Here is a 19,751-nt window from a genome sequence, read left to right on the forward strand (position 1 = left end):
TACCGTTTCAAACTCCACAGCACGAGTAGGAAATGTTATACGTATTCGTTATAAGATATTTTCAGAAGGCCTTTGACAAGGTGCCACACATGAGGCTACTTAACAAGATAAGAGCCCATGGAATTACGGGAAAGTTACATACGTGGATAGAGCGTTGGCAGATTGGCAGGAAACAGAGAGTGGGAATAAAGGGATCCTATTCTGGTTGGCCGATGGTTACCAGTGGTGTTCCACAGGGGTCCGTGTTGGGGCCGCTTCTTTTTACGTTGTACATCAACGATTTGGATTATGGAATAAATGGCTTTGTGGCTAAGTTTGCTGACGATACGAAAATAGGTGGAGGGGCCGATAGTGCTGAGGAAACGGAGAGTCTGTAGAGAGACTTGGATAGATTGGAAGAATGGACAAAGAAGTGGCAAATGAAGTACAATGTTGGAAAGTGTATGGTTATGCACTTTGACAGAAGGAATAAACCGGCAGACTATTATTTAAATGGAGAAAGAATTCAAAGTTCTGAGATGCAATGGGACTTGGGAGTCCTCGTACAGGATACCCTTAAGGTTAACCTCCAGGTTGAGTCAGTAGTGAAGAAGTCGAATGCAATGTTGGCATTCATTTCTAGAAGAATAGAGTACAGGAGCAGGGATGAGATGTTGAGGCTCTATAAGGTGCTGGTGAGACCTCACTTGGAGTACTGTGGGCAGTTTTGGTCTCCTTATTTAAGAATGCATGTGCTGACGTCGGAGAGGGTACAGAGAAGATTCACTAGAATGATTCCGGGAATGAGAGGGTTAACATATGAGGAACGTTTGTCCGCTCTTGGACTGTATTCCTTGGAGTTTAGAAGAATGAGGGGAGACCTCATAGAAACATTTGGAATATTGAAAGGCATGGACAGAGTGGATGTGGCAAAGTTGTTTCCTATGATGGGGGAGTCTAGTACGAAAGGGCATGACTTAAGGATTGAAGGGCACCCATTCAGAACAGAAATGCGAAGATTTTTCTTTTTAGCCAGAGGGTGGTGAATCTATGGAATTTATTGTCACGGGCAGCAGTGGAGGCCAAGTCATTGGGTGTATTTAAGGCAGAGATTGATAGGTAACTGAGTAGCCAGGGCATCAAAGGTTATGGTGAGAAGGCAGGGGAGTGGGACTACATGGGAGAATGGATCAGCTCATGATAAAATAGCGGAGCAGACTCGATGGGCCGAATGGCCGACTTCTGCTCCTTTGTCTTATGGTCTTATGGTCTTATGGATATATAAGAGGTACACACTGACATACGTAACTTTAACAGCTTAATACGCAATTTTCCCCTGAATCAATTTCTTTCTGAATTCCAACTTCGAAAATCCTCTGGTGACTGTAATGTCGTTACTGTTACTTATTTGCATTTAAACTGGTGTTGATACAATGCTTTCTATTTTTCTCTGTCTTTGATACAGCAGCCGATAACGTCTGTAATGCTGGGGTCATTGGTTTGGATTTCGCTCTGCATACTTCCCAACATCTGTGTTTGCTACTGACTCGGTAACCGTGCAAACACTGAGGGTTTGCGCCAGAAAAAAAAATAATGTTAATGTATAATCTCCAGAAATAAATCACCGGAGCAGAGTAAGTGAATGATATTAAAGGTGCGCCATCACAGAGAAATAACAAGACAGAGACTCCACTCGCAATGTTGGAGTGGAATCAGCGCTGATGAGGTGGATTCAACAACAGGATTACAGACTACTGTCGCCACCAGCGATGCTCAGATAATGTCCTGTCATTGCCGGACTAGTTTGACAACATCGTACTTGGTGTTGCAATCCCAGCATCGACCGTCTCTTGAGGCTTTAAGACTGGTGTTGCGTCCAGTTCAATGAAATAAGGCGTGTTATTTCCCCATTGGCAGTAGAGAAATAATTGCTAATTAGCAGTAATTAGCACCAGTCCATGTACGAGTTGTTTTCATCATTTTGTAACCGATTATTTTATAAAAGAATGTCATTCTGTGCTTCAGCTACATTTAGGACGGAAACATTCAGACGCGGTGGACTCTCAGCAACGTGTGATCGGTGAAGAGTTTTACCCAGTAGGCGCAAAAGAAATCTGCTATTTGGGCTTTGATATAACTGTTTGAGTTTGTTTACTGGCTATTTACAACTTTTATAACATTTAGAAATCGGGAACATTCCGAACAGAACTGTAAATACTAACAGGCTGGATTAACAATGCTTGATGAGAGGACTATTTGTTACACAGTGATTAAAATTGTCGGTATCCCGGGTAAGTACCTTCCGGTTACTTATGCAGAAGCAGAGACCTCACGCTGCTCTCAGCTACTGCTGATGTGATTTTAATCGGTGTTTACAGGGTCATTAATAATATTTAAAATACTCCTGGACAGTCTGACAAATGTGAAAGCCTTAGAGAGAGGTGATCCAAAAGCGAACAAACGGGACCGGCTCAGATGGCCATGTCGGTCGGCATGGAGATATTGGGCCGAAGGGCGCGTTTCTGTGCTCTATCATTCCTGGACTCTACTCATCGCTGCTGCATCTGTGATCGTGAGGAGATAATGCAGCATGTGCTACTTACTGTAAAGCGCTTTATGCTGCGGTCAGGTTTTCAAACAAACCGCATAAACACAGGTGTTCTTTACTTCCGCTGATAATGTCCAGCAAGGATAAACGATGGATGTTATTTCAAGTGAACAAATCATGGCTGTATTTCTATGCAAAATGCGCTTGATTTTCTTTATTCTTATTTCTGTTTTTTTTTTGTTTCACTGTAGTTAACCTTGTTGCAATCATCATTCTCCGCCGAGGAAAATGCGGTCTCTCCAAATGTGTTACGCGCTAGCTGGTGGCGATGGCTGCGGCGGATCTAATGGTGGTGATGATCGAAGTCCTGTTCTACCGGATGGGTGAAGCGTACAGACTTTACCGAGTCCTGGACAACGCTCCGTTCTGCCTTGTCTACTACGTCATGTGTCACGTGGCCGTGGATTGCTCCGTCTGGTTCACTGTCGCCTTCACTTTCGATCGCTGTGTGGCTATTTGTTCTGCTAAACTTAAAACAAAATACTGCACCCCCAAAATTGCGGATTTGGTGATTGGCGCAGTATCTATTGGTTTCTGTTTTTAAAAAAATCCCATTTTACTTCCTATATATGGAAACAACAGGTTTTTTGAACGGTAACTGGGTCTGTTTCGGTAGACCCGCACTTCCTCTCACCGAAGGGTTTGAGGGATTTTATTGGGTGGACCGTCTGTTGAATCCGCTACTTCCTTTCTTCCTCATTTTGACCCTCAATGCTCTGACCGTCAGACAGATACTGGCGGCGAGCAGAGTCCGGCGGCGGCTCAAGGGACGGGGAAATTTCGGGAAACAGCGAGATCCGGAGATGGAGAGTCGGAGACAATCCATCATTCTGCTCTTCAGCCTGTCGGCGAGTTTCCTTCTCTGCTGGGCGACAACCACTCTGGTCTTCATTCTCATGCGATGCCTCTACACGGACCTGGAAATGTCTATTCGGCTTTTTCAGGCACAGTTTTGGGGTTCTGTGATTCAGAATTTCAGCAGCTGCACGAATACATTTATTTACGGAGTGACCCAGACAAAATTCAGAGAGCAGTTGAAAATTGTTCTACTCTACCCTGCTATTTTAGTTTGGAAACATTTTAGAAGTCTGTACCGCTCAGTTGAAAGGGTGAAATAATTTTCCCATTTCAACAAATATAAGTTGAACTTCCGGAAAACATTGCTGTTCCCAGCAGTTCCGCCTTTCCGTCATTTCAGAAAAAAAAATACTTTTTAATATAGATTAGATTGCTTGGATATTTCCTTTCTGAAAAATGTGTTTTACCTTGCGCATTATATCGCTGTAATATCCGGTATTGAAAAAAAAAGAGATCTAGTCTGGAAATGTGCATTATCCAAACCTTTGGAGTGACCCAGTCGCGTTTGCCATCTCGACATCCGTTCTCTTTCCATCTTGTTCAGAGTTTTCCCTTTATTTAATGTTCCAGTTTGCCTACTATACCAGCATGTAACCGGGAGATTTATTGCTCTTTTCTCTGTCTAGCTGAACCTTTCCAGTTTCAGCAAACGTCGAAGCGCACAATATAATTGAATCGATTCACTGAACGGCTAATTCTGCTGCTGTAGTTTCATGATCTACTGGAACTTGTTTTGATTCCACGTCACATCCCGTCAGTTTCTCAAGTATTCAAAACCTGTTCTTTGATTTTAAACTGTAAATCTCGGATCAAAAACGTCATTCCCCAATCTTTTTTTCTGAACTGTATTTTCCTTGACAAGTTATTCAAATATTTCTGTATGCTCGTGTGCGACGCGAAGTTCACATTGTACAGTATTTCCAAAAGCTCGATGCCTCTCTCTCACTCGATCACAATCACTCTGGTCACTCTCTGTCACGCTGCATGTGTTATCAGGCTATCGTGAAAAGAGCGTGACGCGTCTGGAAATCCGGACGTCTGTCCTTGTTCTCGTAAAACATTGACTGCCGTTATATTAAAATAAGCAAGAGCAGTACAGATTGTCTAATAAGTAGTACTACACACGAATTATTATAAATTACCATAATTACACATTGCACATTTAGACGGAAAAATAAAACCGTGAAGAATTTTGCTCCTCTTTATAAGAAGGATGTCAGAAATATAGCCAATTCAATTCAGTTATTTTTCCTTAAGTCTATCTACGCAATATTAACTCAAAACAAATGTGACGTGCTGACAGGGAACTATGCCCACTTAAACGGACAATTCAATTCCATTCCAAATCACTTCACACAAACGTCCCAATCACTAGAGCAACATATTATGATCGAGTCCCAACGTTTAAATTGCCCGTTCATCTAATTCGGAATTTCTGGAAACATACTGTGCAATCCAGAATTGCCATCTCTCTTTAAAAACATTGAATTAGTAACCAGTCGTTCCCAATTACTTGAATACCAAAATTCTCTCGAATTTCCTCAATATGTTCTGCCACTTTGCTTCACGTTGCTCTCTCCAACAACAAGGTTGCAGAAAGATTAGGTTAGCAGTCATTTCCGTTTAGTTATCGCTACGAGAATATTTATAACTTGACGTGTAGCAAAATCCGGAATTCACTTCTAATTTCAGGTGCAATCAGTGCTTGATTATTGCTTTAAAATTCAGACAGATTAATTTGCTTTCAGACAGATCTACCTTACGGAAGCCCAGCGACATCTCTCAGACACTGTCTCTTACTTACTCCTCCAACGGGACCCCAACACGGAGCACCAGGCCATTGTCTCCATACCATTACTGACCTTATTAGCTCTGGGGATCAACTTCCACTGTAACACCCTCACAGTTCCCGCCCTTGGCGTCTCCCGCTTCTACCTCGTACCCAATAGCCTCAAACATGCCTGTTACAGCTTGTTCCGCCCCTCTGAATTCATATCTGTATAACTTGGCTCAGTTTCATCCCCCATGGTTCATTCCCTTCCTATACGCATCCATGACAGCTCACAAGCTTTGGATCTGTTCAATGTTTTCAGGTGCCCTGGCCCAGATCCAGTCCCTATACACATTATCCCTCACCAGGATGCTCCCAAAGCTCCCCCATTTCTATCTGGACACCAAACCCAACGACTTCCATTCCACCATCACTTTCCTCCGTCTGGCGGAGCGTGTCCTCACTCTCAATAATTTCTCCTTTAGATCCTCCCACTTCCTGCAAACAAAATGTGTGGCCATGAGCACTCGCATGGGTCCGAGCTATGCCGGCCTTTTCGTCCGCTCCGTGGAGGCGCTGCTCAATAAATTCAAACGGATATACCAAACACCAGAGAGTCTGCAGATGCTGGACATCCAAAGCAACGCACACAAAATGCTGGAGAAGCTAAGCAGGCCAGGCAGCATCTATGGAAAAGTATAAACAGTCATTTATTTCGGGCTGAGACCCTTCATCGGTACAGGAAAGGGTGGGGAGAAGTCAGATTAAAAAGCTGTGGGAGGGGAGGAAATAGTTAAGGTGGCAGCTGATAGATGTAACCGGGAGAGAGGGAGGGGTGAAATAAAGAGCTGGGAAGTTGATTGGTGAAAGAAATAAATGTCTGGAGAAGGAACAATCTGAATCGAGCAGAGAGAAGTCCATGGAAAAAAGGGACGTGGGGTGGGTAGGGGAGAGCACCAGAGGGTGGGGATGATCAGGTAAGAAGAGAAGTTGTGAAACGGAGACATGAATGCGGAATTCAGAGTTTGTCGGGGTGGGGGTGGGCAATGACCAGATGTTAGAGAAATCGATGTTCATGCCATAATATTGGAGGCTACCCTGACGGAATACAAGGTGTCAGTGCTCGAACCTGTGTGTCGCCGCCTTGGCAGTAGAGGAGGCCACGGACTTGCGTGTCAGAATGGGAATGGGAAGTGGAATTGAAATGGGAGCCCACCGCTTTTCGTGGCAGGTGTTCGACGAGGGGGAGAGGCCTTCCGATCCACGCTGGGTATCACTGATATGTAGGAGCTCTCAACGGCCGGATACAGTAGATGACCCCAACAAACTCGCAGGTGAAGTGTCACCACACCTAGAAGGACTGTTTGGGGCCCTGAGGGAGGAGGTGTAAGGGCAGATGCTGCGCTTGTTCCAGGTGCAATGATAAGCGCCAGGAGAAAGATCAGTGGGGAGGGTCAAGGGAGTCACATAGGGAGTCATCCCTGTAGAAAGCAGAAACGGTCGGGGTCTATATGAGAATGGGTAGATGTTCTTGATAGTGGGATCACATCGGCAGTGGTAGAAGTTACGTGCAATTAAGTGCTGAATGCGGCTTGTGGTGTGGTAAGTGAGGACAAGAGGAACTCTATCCGTGATGGGGCGGTGGGAGAGTGGTGTAAGGGCAGATGTGCGTGAAATGGGAGAGATGTGGGTGAGGCAGCGTTAATGTTGGAGGAGAGGAAGCCCCCTTCTTTGAAGAAGGAGGACACCTCAGTTGCTCTGGAATGAAAAGCCTCAACCTGAGAGCAGATACAGCGGGGACGGAGGAGCTGAAAGAAGGGGTGGTATTCTGTACAAATGACAGGGTGGAAAGAGGTACCGTCCGGACTGCTGTGAGTCTGTAGGTTTGTTAAATATACCAGTGGATAGACTGTCTCCGGAGATGGAGTCAGAGATGAAGAAAGAGAAGAGAGGTGTCGAAAGTGAATTTGAGGGCAGGGTGGGAGTTGGAGCCAAAGTTGAATAAATCGACGAGGTCAGCAGGAGTGCGGGAAGCAGCAACAATGCAATCGTCGATTTAGCGTTGGGTGATTTGGGGAACATTGCTGCTGTGGGCTTTCTACAAGAACTGGTGACTTATCCAAATTGATGCTTTCCAAAAGCTCCAGCACATCCCCTTCCTTAATACCTACTGCTCAGTCTATTCAGTCCACTGTAAGTTATCACTATAATCGCCAAGATCATTTTTCTGCAGTGTATACTGAAGCAAAATATCCATTAAGTGCCTCTGCTATTTCCTCCGGTTCCATGCACTCTTTTCCACTGTCACACTTGATTGGTCCTATTCTCTCACTCCTTAACCTCTTGCTCTTAACATACTTCTAGAATGTCTTGGGGTTTTCCTTAATCCTGTCCCCCTGGGCCTTCTCACGGTCCCTTCTGGCTCTCCTAATTTCTTTCTTGAGCTCCTTTCTGCTAGCCTTATAATCTTCTAGCTCTCTGTCATTACCCAAGTTTTTTGAAACTTTTGTAAGTTCTTTTCTTCTTGACGAGATTTAAAACAACCTTTGTACACTTCTTCGGCTTCTCTGCTGCAGGACGAGTCATAACAGCTTTTCCAGTCAAACCTGGGTCTGAGGTTTCTTACCGGTGGAAATATTCCCAGGAATATTCTCGGCTACATGACGGAGACGTCCACGTCCATCCTAACTTGATAAGAAAAGAATTGGGAGCCACAGTCCAGCTGTGCCTGGCTCTGCTCCAATATCTTCCTGCTTCGACATCTGGGCTTTGAGTGTCCGATGTCCCTCACTCCTCACTCGCAGGAGGAGTTAACGGAGGAGTTAAGCTGTCCGATGCAAAAACTACAGTATGTACAGAAATAATTTAAGTTTATAGTGCAGGATGAAAGAGAAAAATACAGAGGAAGATTTTAACAACTGATCGATCTCCATTCAAAAATCTGATTGCGATGGGAAGAAGCTGCTCCTGAAACGCTGAGAATGTGCCGTCGGGCCCCTGTACCCGCTAGGCGAGGGAGGGGGTGATGTGCCGTCGGGCCCCTGTACCCGCTAGGCGAGGGAGGGGGTGATGTGCCGCCGGGCCCCTGTGCTCTCCTGGCAAGGGAGGGGATGGGGTTGCCGTCGGGCCCCTGTACTCGCTAGGCGAGGGAGGGGGTGATTTGTCGTCGCGCCCCTGTACCCTCTAGGTGAGGGAGGGGGTGGGGATGTCGTCGCGCCCCTGTGCTCTCCTGGCAAGGGAGGGGATGGTGTGTCGTCGGGACCCTGTGCACTCCAGGCGAGGGAGAGGGGTGGGGGGAGTGGGGTGAGCTCTTTACTGACGGATACGGCTTTTTGAGGCATCGTCTTTTGAAGGTGTCTTGCGGGTTCGGGGGTCTGGTGTCTCTGATACAGCCTTCCGAGTCCACGTCTTTCCGCAGACTATTCTCATCCTGTGCAGTGGCCCCTCCATAGCGGGCGGTGATGTTTTCAGTTAGAATGCTCTCCGCGGATCGAAATGTGCGAAAGTTTGTCATGGTCCGGATCGGGGTTCCTTTTAATTTAACTTGTTTATGTTATGATCCGGACCGTTAATTCCCTGTTTTCCCGTGTCCCTCGACTTTGGTGATTAGAGACAATTAACGCTCAGCTGAACCGGTAGTTAATAGGCTCCAGGTTTCAGCCGTTCGGTGCGGGAGCGCCTGTAAAGTCACGGCGTGCCAATGTCATCTGGCTGGAGCAAGGCTTGTCTCGGCCCAAAGCGAGTGTCAGTAATTCGCCTTTCCTCACAGGAGCAATCCTGTCCAGTTACCTCGCCGAAGCGAGCCTGCAAAGTTTCCTCATCAAGGTGGGTCCGTCAGTTATCCCGCCGGGGAGAATCACGAGCCGCTGTCTACTGTTCCCGGGCCGAGTCGAGAGCTCGGCACTACCCGGAGGTTCCAAGCACCAGGTCCTGGCCCCGGCGGCGTCCCAGCACCACGTCCACGTCCTGGCCCCGGCGGCGTCCCAGCACCACGTCCACGTCCTGGCCCCGGCGGCGTCCCAGCACCACGTCCACGTCCTGGCCCCGGCGGCGTCCCAGCACCACGTCCACGTCCTGGCCCCGGCGGCGTCCCAGCACCACGTCCACGTCCTGGCCCCGGCGGCGTCCCAGCACCACGTCCACGTCCTGGCCCCGGCGGCGTCCCAGCACCACGTCCACGTCCTGGCCCCGGCGGCGTCCCAGCACCACGTCCACGTCCTGGCCCCGGCGGCGTCCCAGCACCACGTCCACGTCCTGGCCCCGGCGGCGTCCCAGCACCACGTCCACGTCCTGGCCCCGGCGGCGTCCCAGCACCACGTCCACGTCCTGGCCCCGGCGGCGTCCCAGCACCACGTCCACGTCCTGGCCCCGGCGGCGTCCCAGCACCACGTCCACGTCCTGGCCCCGGCGGCGTCCCAGCACCACGTCCACGTCCTGGCCCCGGCGGCGTCCCAGCACCACGTCCACGTCCTGGCCCCGGCGGTCCGCGATTCTTGTCCTACCCCTCTGTCTGAATCCCTTCTCTGCCTCTCTGGCCTCTAGCCCTCGTCTGCAGCCCCCGCCTGCACTTCGATCTAGTTCCATCACCGGAGATAGATAGGTACTGTCTGGTGTCCATTCGTGTTGGTCTTGTCTTGTCTTGTCCTCGCCTCCGTGGGGTAAGTCAAGCCGTCTTGCCATTGTCCCGCGGAGGGTCATGAGTCCCGGCCCTATGTCCTGTACCCAAGGAGGGGTCCCGGCGCTCTGTTCTGTGTGCGAGTCCTGGCCCTATGTCCTGTACCCAAGGAGAGGTCCCGACTCTGTATTCTGTGTATGTGTCCATGGTTCTATGTACCTGCTCTCCCGAGACCGAGGCTCTGTGTTCCTATGTTCCTCCTCTCCCTAGCCCATATCATGCCCATGCCTGGTTCTGGGGTCCGAGCCCGAGGCAAGACCCAGGTACTGGGTCCTTGACCACTCTCGGGACCGGAGTCTATACCCTAGCCTCTTCATGTCTCATCTAGTTCTGGGAGCCGATTCCGAGTCCTAGCCCAGACCCTTGGTCCCGGCCTAGTCATTGTCCTCAGTCCTTGTCCAGTTCGCTACTCCTACTCCTGCCTAGCTGTCCTGATATCGAACAATAAACTAAATCTAAGTAACCTCACAAGATGTGTCTTGCATTTGGGTCCACCCTTGCTCCCAATGGCCGCCCATTGTGATAGAGCCTTCGGTGACATATCAGTTCCCCTCAAACTCTGAATGAACTATGGCCGCAGTCGTGCTCTCTTTGAGATTGCATCAATATATTTGGGCCCGGGATAGATCTTGAAAGAGGTTAACACCAATGAAATTGAAACTGCTCACTCTTTCCACTTCTGGTCGGTCAACGAGGGGACTGTTGGATGGTCCCTCGACCTCCCGTTCCTGAGCACAGAGGCTGAGGGGAGATCTGGCAGAAGGTGATAGAGTTATCAGAGGCCTAGAAGGTGAATTGTTGTGGCCAAGATAGAAATATCAAGTGCGTGATGGTCGGTATATAACGTGAAAGGAGAGTAGCTTAGAGGAGATGCGCGGGACAAGTTTTTTTTTTCACAGATGATGGAGGGTGCCTGGAAAATCTGTCAAGTGTGGCAGTCGGTAATACATTGCTGTTTATAAAGTTGTTGGCTTAGCCCATGAGCATGCAGTGAATGGATGGAGATGGATCATGTACAGTCAACAGAGTTTAGTCTCATTGGGTATCTTGTTGAGCGCAGAAGTAATGAGTCAAAGGACTTGTTCCTGTACTCCACTATCTCCACGATCCCAACATGTCCAGGTATTGTATTCACATTGTAATATGAGTCCATTCATCATCTTCTGTCCATTCACCCCCATTGATCTCGTTCTTCTGCACTGATGGGTGTAATATAGCACCCTGCATCCTGTAGCACAGGAGTAACACTTCCGCACACCCTGTCCCTGACGAGGGGAACACTCCCAGCTGTGCAGTGACGTAATCAGTGACGTCACACTCTCAGGATTCTTCGGTCAAGCGCGTGCTGCGGTGTGTAGCTCTGGATGATCCCAAATGTGAAACTTGAGCTTCCCTCGCATTCCCGCTCACAAACTCTTTCTGTGCTGCACAGGAGAAGGCTGTCACAATTTTATCAATGAAAAATGCATGGCATATTGCAGAGCAGTCCCAAGCTGTCATAAGAAAATCGAAATAAATGTTATATTATTTATGAGTGGGAAATAACTGCAGTTAATTCCTGAGCTTGTGCACATTGAGGAATAGGTGACAGAATCAGCAAAGAGTGCGGAATACACGGTGAAGGACACAATTCAGAACTGTTGAGAGAAATGGGGCTCGAACATGAAACTCGCTGCCTCTGTGCGTTTTATTTTGATAAATTCATCAATTTAATTATGCTCTTACTTAATTAAATTAACTGAAATATTTATTTTCCTTATTTTCATTCAACATTTCAGAGACTGTTTTGCCAAAGCGTAGAAATTTACGGATCAGGTGCTGTTCGATTGGCTCTATTTGGCTTAGGAACGAATCGCATGCAGAATGATGACGGGCCGAATGGTCTGTTTGGCATATGACTCTATTACACAGGATGTACTGCTCCATACAACCGTCATCATTCATCGGTGCACTGTCTCTCTCACAATTTTAACATAAACCAACTGCAGGAGACTCTTGTTCTAAAAGTATCTCAGGGAATGCAGAATCTATTTTCGGAGTATTTACTGAATTAGAGCAACAGAGAGAAAGGAGGAGGAATATAGACCCACTCACACTGAATCAGAGGCTCAAGGGTACAGGACCGAGACGACACACGTAATGCTCGAGCAGAGACTGACAGATAAGGAATGACCCCAAAAATCTCACAGTGTAACAGAGACTGACAGATACAGACAGAAACCCACATTCTCACAGTGTAACAGAGACTGACAGATACAGAATGAAATCCGCACTCTCACACTGTAACAGAGACTGACAGATACAGAATGAAACACACACTCTCACACTGTAGCAGAGACTGACAGATACAGAATGAAACACACACTCTCACACTGTAGCAGAGACTGACAGATACAGAATGAAACCCACACTCTCACACTGTAACAGAGACTGACAGATACAGAATGAAACCCACACTCTCACACTGTAATAGAGACTGACAGATACAGAATGAAACCCACACTCTCACACTGTAACAGAGACTGACAGATACAGAATGAAACCCACAGTCTCACACTGTAACAGAGACTGACAGATACAGAATGAAACCCGCACTCTCACACTGTAACAGAGACTGACAGATACAGAATGAAACCCACACTCTCACACTGTAACAGAGACTGACAGATACAGAATGAAACCCACACTCTCACACTGTAACAGAGACTGACAGATACAGAATGAAATCCGCACTCTCACACTGTAACAGAGACTGACAGATACAGAATGAAACACACACACTCACACCGAACCAGAGAGTGACACACACAGAAGCCCACACACTCAATCTGAACCAGGGACTGATGTCCACAACATGAACCCCGCACTCTCGCATTGCACCAGAGACGGGTGGCTACAAACGGAACCGTCCTTCAACATTTTACCGGCGACAATCAAGTAGAAATTTAAACCAACAGTCTCATATTATCTGACTGAATGTCTCGTGTTGGTTGATTGTCTCTGCACTGCTGTCGTTCTCTGCCACTAATTTTTATCACTTGTTTATTGATTATTATTATTATTATGTATATATGTTATTTTATATTTGCTCATTCGTTAGTCATTCTTTGTGTGCAGTGTTTCAGCAGTTTTCCTGGTGGTTTAGTGGTTAAGATTCGGCGTTCTCTCTGCTGGCACCCGGGTTCGATTCCCGGTCAAGGAATTAGAATTTGTCTTACTACAACTATAGCATTTATTGTAACATATCGTGTTTATTAACCTGCTGTTTATGTTTCACCTACATCCGCCTGCTTCAGAATTAGGCTCCTTGGCGCATCGGGTTGCTTCGCCATTTCATCGTGGATGACGAAGTTTTCCTCTCAGCCCAATTCTTCTGCCTTCTCCCTGTATCCGTTCATGCCCGGATCAATCGGGAATCGATCAGCCTCAACCTTAAATATACTAAAAGACTCTCTACCTAAAGAATTCACTCCTCATCTCCTTTCTAAAAGGACGCTCCTCTATCCCGAGCCTGCATTCTCTGGTCTTAGTCTCACCCAATTTTGCGGGTGCGTCTCCGCTACCGCGACTCCAAAGAGATTGTATTCCCACACCTGACGAGATAATACTTCGCACCATGTGCGAACTTTAATATATTTCCATGAATGTAACATAATTCATTTTTTCTGCTCGAATATTTAAAACTTCATTATAAACAACGATGAAGATATGTATTAACTTAATTCGTCAGTACCACTGAACATAGAAGAGTACAGACAGGAAAATGCCTTTTGTCCCACCTTGTCTGTGCTGAACGACACCAATCGAAACATTTCATGTGAACATATGTAACTGCCACCCCCGGGGCAGGAACACTCTCCCACTCCTTGTCCCCGACCAGTCCCCCATACGCCCGTCGGGACAAAGCATCAGCATCAATGTCCCTGCTTCCCGGCCGGTACTTCAGGCTGAAATCATAGGCAGACAACGCCGCCAACGAACTGTGGCATCTAATTTCGCCGAGGTCAGGATATAAGTTAGAGGCTGTTGTCCGTCCTCACCTCAGACTTGGCCCCGTAGAGGTAGTCACTCAGCTTATCCACCACCGCCCTTTTCAACGCCAGAAATTTAAACGTGCGTAGGATAGTTTCTCTCGGAGGGCGACAGATTCCAGCTGACAAACGCAACGGGTCTCAACCCGGAGCACTGAAGCGTCCGACGCCAGGATAAAAGGTGGAGATCTCTTCCCAGAAACTGAGTGGTTCCTTGTGGCAATATAGGACCAGGTGGCTGACACAAAAATAACAGAAAAGCACACTAAAAAAAAACTAACAAATTAAAGATGAAGTGTATTTTCCCGTGTTGTGCCTCTCTCGGGCTGTAAAGCAGAATATGCTGTTTGAAACTATCCAACACATTGCAGGATGCAGCAACAATTTGCTTCAATCTGTTCGCTTACACAGGCGCCATCTAGTGGCAAGCATCATTCACCAGGATCTCGCTTGAAGATGTAAACTCATGACAGGTTACTATAAATATACGCCTAATCCAGTTTTTCAGTCGACGTCTGACAATTATATCACGACCGATCCATTATTAGAGATAGGGCGATACATGATACCCGCCCGGATATAATATCACAGGATAAACATGCAAAGACAATTTACCTGATTGGTGCAGCCATTCCGACATTTACAACACACAGGAATCAGTCAGTGAAAAACACCTGAAATATGCCGACTTGAAACAGGAAAATGGAAGTCTGCGATACATGAACAATCCTCCCAGTTGTAATATATACGACAGGTATCATCCCAAAATCAGTACACTGAAACATTAGACAGTTAGAGCTGCAGAACAATAATAACACCGCTAGAATAGGCCGAAAATTCATCACAATTGAGAAATGATTTTTTTGTCTGTGTCCATACCTCACGTTATACCAGTTTTAACTGAGAAAAGCTAAAATTAACGTTAAACATGCGACTGTACTGCGGAGAATACAAGGGAGATTCAACATGCAGTTTGTACGGATGGAAATTTATGAAGAGAAAAATCAGGAAGCGAGGTGACATTTTCTTCTCCTTGCGGCAGAGTAAACATTTGCTTACTCCATGGAAATCTGCACAATTATGAAGCAAATCGCGGAGCTCTGCGGTGTTAATCATTTCCCCATGACAGGTGTATCTAACATGAAGGACAAGTGCGAGGTTTACTGTAAATTCTTGCAGACTGTTGACTTTCTTTTCCATTTCATTCTGATGCAAAAGACTAACGTTACAAATGAGATGCAATTTTGCCGATTAGGACTTGATTGTCCCCGGATCCTCTCCCGCTTTATCATTACCGAAAGGGGTGTGGCGGTGACAGGAGCCGGAATATGGTGGGTGAATAAACATAAAAGGTCGGGTGAGTTCAATAATTGATAGGAGGCGGATGTCGCGGGCTGAAGGGGTGAATGTGTATTTTCCCGTCTTGTGCCTTTCTCGGGTTCTAAACCAGTTTTATTCTCCACGCTGCCATGTTCTCCGGTGTCAGTTCTGCAGTGTTAAGATGGAAGTCACCACAACCCCCTCTGAGAAGAGCTTAGATATTGTGTTTATTAATTAGTTGAATAATTGACATGAGCGGATATTTCGCTGCGCTGATGAACTGCTCTCTGAACTTGGACTGAGTCACCCCATAAATTAAAGTGTTTGTGCAGCAACTTAATATCATCAGCATGTATCCGGTGTGTTGGAAAATGTATCTTGAATCATGGTAATTACTTTTACCCAATCCGGAAAGGACTTCAGAAACGTTTACTGACCACAGAGTGATGAAACTTCCGGAGATGGTGAGAAGTAAGATCACAGACCTCCTCCTGCTCTCCATCTCCGGGTCACTGCGGTTCTCCGCCTTGTTCTGACCCCTCAGTCCCTTACGGACGCGACTAGTCACCAAAATGTGCCTGACTGTCAGAGCGTTGAACAACAGTATTAACACGAACGGGAGTAATGGATTTAGAGCGGTAGTGAAACAGTCATATCCCAGCCACCCGGGATCCGTGTAGTAGCTCGGCTTTGGAACGCAGTCCCAGGGTGTATTGTCAATCACTGTCACAGGCTGCAATACGAAGAAATAGGGAACATTATTCAAACAGAACAGAACGCCGGTTGTTATCAGAACCACAGACGCAGTTTTCCCGGTGCAATACTTTGTTCTCCGTTTCTGACAGCAGATGGCGACAAACCGATCAAACGTGAAGCTGACGGTGAACCAGACAGAACAGTCTATGGCTGCCTCTCCCAGGACAGCGATCACACTGCACACGGGGGTGATGTCCAGGAAAGTCCCAGGGAAGTAATAATAACTGACCCGCCACAATATCACCGCAAACACGATGGTCAGTAGATCCGCCGTTGCCATGGCCGCCAGGTAGCGAGTGGTGCAGGTGGAGAGGCCGCACTTTCCCCGGGACAGGATCACAATCGCCAGTAAATTCACTGGTTGCGGGGCGGGGGAGGAAAGCAGAAAGATTGAATGCATTACTGTCTCATCGCTCTGTGGGTCTCTGTGCCGAGATAAGCTGTAAAGAGAGGACAATCAAACTTTGCGGCCGCTCATTACTGGAGGTTCAGAAGGTGTAAATCGGGTTTCGCAGACGCCTCAAAGGCGCGCAAGCAGGGAGAAAGGTTACGGCCCTCGGTGCCGAAAGAGAAGCGGGATTTGGGAAGGAGGCATTGTCAACTGATAGCAAAGGGCACTTTTCGGCCGATGTGTAAAGTTTGAATACCTCGGCAACTTTCACGGCGATTGTGATTCCCGCGATCCCATCACCTATCTTCCAGCTCTCTTCGCATGTCGCCCAGCCCCGCTGCCTCGGACTTTGTCCATTTACAATGTTCAAATTCCAGGCAGATTTACTTCCTCTGTTCGCAAGCTTTCATCTCCTCCTCGACTTCCCGTTTGTCAGCCGGCCACACGGGCTCAGCTGGGCTCGCTGCTTTTAAATTCTACAACTGCCCTTGGCCGCGGTTCCTTCACACTATGTGATGAGATCGGATCTGGAAGTTCCCATTTTTTTTTTTTTTTTTTTTTTGCTTTGCACATTCTTCCTGACCTGCTCCAAATTACAAAAGTATTATTCTAAATGGATCGATCTTTATTGTTCCGGAGAGGAGTATCCCATGTAGTCTTCACCGTCAGGCAACTAACGGACATCGCTGGGTTGGCTAACCCCCTCTTCACGGATAATATGGCGTGGAAACAAACCTTGTAAACTGAAACGCACACCGACGCTTATTTGAATTTTTGAAACTCCCGATGGTCTGAGATCGAACACACAAGTGAATCTCACCGGGGTTTCGCTTACCGCGTTCCCTTCAATCTCGCAGTATTTTTTTCCTAACAATTCCCTTAAATTTGAAATTAAAGCATCTTGAACTATTAATGCGGGGGAAAAAACACCAAGTAGCCCTTAAACGTGCCGAGCGCGCAGGATTATCGGAGTTTACTTTGTATTGATAAATCAAAACAGCTTGCCATGGATCCACAATATATATCCATCTCCCCGATCTTCCACTCTACATCTTTTTCATTTTTTTTCCAGCCGAATCTACTGATTAAACTGCAAGGGAACTTCTGACCGGTCACAAGAGTTTTGTCACAATGTCTGCACCGCACTCACTGATACACCGGCATCTCACCGCTGTCGGTAACTGAACGAGTCCAAAACCCGCGCACATTGAACAGCAAATGTTAGTTCGCGTCTGTTCTTACCAGGGACACCGATAACGGCAACAATCAAGTAATATATCTTTCTCACGCGGTAAAGCGTTTCAAGCATTCTGTGTGATCGCGGGCAGCCTGTCTTCCAGCTGCCCGCGATCTCGCTGAAGAAACTCTGAGCTGATGAATCTCCACGCTCATTCATTTATACTCGCTCCGGCACACTGAATATTCAATACTGCACAAGGCTGACGTGTCTTCCAACAGTGGGGTGAAAATAAGCATTATATCATTCAAGTAAAATCCCAAACGTGATGAGGTATGGAGAGCTTCACACGAAATTGCAAAATCTCACAGATGAAGAAACGACGATTCGGGAAGTCAGTAAATGTTGTTGAGAAACACTCTCAGGCTCACCTCTCCGTTTCATGATTCTTATTGTTGATCTTGTCCACTCCCAGTCTCCACAGACTTTGTCATCATAGACCAATTCGGTATTGTTACGGGGCTGCTCTGTTTCACTCTGGAAATTGTCTCTGTTACAGATCTTTCAATAGAAATATATAAAAAAAGTTGTTGTACGTTCCTGTAATATAGTGAACAGCCATAAGCTGATATCGCATCCAGGCTTACGAGGTAGGGAACGCACGCAATCCGTTATTCACAATAATCACAACACATTCAGAAAGTTGGAAGAACTCAATAGATAAGGCAGCATCTATGGAGATGAATAAAGTGTCGACGTTTCATGCAGGGACGCCATCTTCAAATTAATTAACGGTTCGTCGAGCACCTTAGCTCCAACATCAAAAAACAGAATTTCTCACTGGCCAACCATTTCAATTATAATCCCCATTCCCAGTCCGAAATGTCGCCCCATTGCCCCCTTTTCTGCCACATGAGCCCACTCTCAGGTTGGAGGAGTAACCTGCAAACGTATTCTCACTATGGAACCTCCAATCTTATGACATGAGCACAGATATCTGAAACTTCCGGTGTTTACCCTCTCCCCTGTCCCGCTTCTTCATTTCACCACTCTGGCCTCCTACTCTTCTCCTCACCTGCCAGTCACGTCTCTCCGGTCCTCTCCTGCTTCCCTCTCTCCCATGATCCACTCTCTCCTATGAGATTCCCTCTTCTCTAGCTCTTTGTTTTTGTTCCCGTTATCACCCAAGCCACATTTCGCCCTCCCATCCTACAGATGTGGTTTCACCTACTCCCTTCCAGCTTGTGCTCTTTCCAGCTCCTCCCAACTTCGTATTTTGGCATCTTTCGCCGTTTCACTCCATCCCGAAACTGGGTTGCAGCCCAAAAAGTCAACTGTTTTTTTCATTTCGATCCATGCTACCTGACCAGGTGAATTCCTCCAGCATTTTGTGTGAGCATAAAATTGATTGCAGTCCGTCACGTAGTAAACCAGCTACACTCAAAGTTTGCACCGATATGAAGCAAATAATTCAATTGGTGCAACTGCTTAAACTGACAGAGTATCTGCATTCATTATATTTGTATCAACAATGACAATTGTTTTGCAGAAGCACTGAATTGGTAGCATTGTTAACAGTGAGGTAGAAAGTCATAAGACCATAAGATATAGGAGCAGTAGTAGGCTATTCAACCCATCGAGTCTGCTCCGCCATTCAATCATCAGCAGATTCAATTCTTCCAGACATCGTCACTCCTCTGCCTTCTCCCCATATCCACTGATGCCCTGGTTAATCAAGAACCAATCTATCTCTGCTTTAAATATACCCAATGACTTGGACTCCACAGCCGCTCGTGGCAACAAATTCCACAGATATACCACCCACTGACTAAAGTAATTTCTCCGCATCTCTGTTCTAAATGGACGTCCTTCAATCCTGAAGTTGTGCCCTCTGGTCCTAGAATCCCCTACCATGAAATATAACTTTGCCACATATAATCTGTTCAGACCTTTTAAGATTTGGAATGTTTCTCTGAGAATGCCCTCATTCTCCTGAACTCCAGGGAATACAGCGCAAGAGCTGCCAGAATTTCCTCATACATTTCATTCGCCTTCTTCACAACAGACTAAACCTGGAGGTGAACCTTTAGTGTTTCTTGCACAAGGACACCCAAGTCTCTTTGCGTCTCTGCATTTTGAATTCTTACCCCATCTAAATAATAGTTTGACCGTTTATTTCTTACCC

This window comes from Mobula birostris, chromosome 13, assembly GCF_030028105.1.
Source record: "Mobula birostris isolate sMobBir1 chromosome 13, sMobBir1.hap1, whole genome shotgun sequence".
Classification (NCBI taxonomy): Eukaryota; Metazoa; Chordata; class Chondrichthyes; order Myliobatiformes; family Myliobatidae; genus Mobula; species Mobula birostris.